This window comes from Octopus bimaculoides, chromosome 17 (genome assembly GCF_001194135.2).
Source record: "Octopus bimaculoides isolate UCB-OBI-ISO-001 chromosome 17, ASM119413v2, whole genome shotgun sequence".
NCBI lineage: Eukaryota > Metazoa > Mollusca > Cephalopoda > Octopoda > Octopodidae > Octopus > Octopus bimaculoides.
The window spans coordinates 49,257,833-49,258,713 of record NC_068997.1 but is presented as its reverse complement, the minus strand read 5'-3'; the positions used below and the strand labels follow the sequence as shown (position 1 = coordinate 49,258,713).

At 38.5% G+C, this 881-nt stretch overlaps 1 protein-coding gene across 1 annotated transcript in view; it reads left to right on the top strand.

Annotated features, from left to right (window-relative positions):
• The window catches only part of LOC106881492 (uncharacterized), a 79,989-nt gene that overhangs the window by 2,010 nt on the left and 77,098 nt on the right, over positions 1 to 881 (top strand). The window lies entirely within an intron of this gene.

Genomic DNA, 881 nt, shown 5'->3' with positions numbered 1-881 from the left:
ATATATATATATATATACGTATGTATATATATACGTACACACATACAATCACAGGTACATATTTACAGACACACACACACACACACATACACACACACACACACACACCACGTAAGTATGTGTGTGTGTGTGTTCGCGCTCGAGTGTGAGTGTAAGTGTGAGTGAGTTTGTGTGCGTGTGTGTAAGTGCAGAGTGGCTGAATTTTTCAGTATCTTCCTTCTTGAATCATAACTACTCAGTTTCGATTCTGCAGCCGGGCGTCTTAGAAAAGTGTTGTTTTCTATAGACTCCGGCTGCGGTATGGCTTATCAGAGAAATTCGGTTGACGAAAACTGTATTGAAGCCTGTAGGATGGATTTTATCTGTAATTCAAAAGGTACACACTTACCACGCAGTTTAAAGCAGATTCTGCCTCTGGAGTACGTGACGTGTCCACATGTCTGCAGTGTACTCAGCCATTTATATGCCAATAAGTCTGGTATTTCAGTTGATCGAACACCTAAAAATTTGTATTCGAGACTTCTGTCCGAGATCCACCCGTCCTTGTAGGTATGTATGTATGTATGTATGTATGTATGTATATATACCTTTACATCTAATTATCCATCGATGTGTATAACATATATATATATATACATACATACATACATACATACATAAATACATGCAATTATGAATGCGGCCATGCTGAAGGACCACCTCCAGTCGAACAAATCGACTCCAGGACTTATTCTTTGTAAGCCTAGTACTTATTCTGTGCTAAGTAACGGGGATGTAAACACACCAACGTCGGCTGTCAAGAGATGGTGCAGGGATAAACACAGACACACAGATGCATACAAACACAAACGCATATATATATATATATATATATATATATA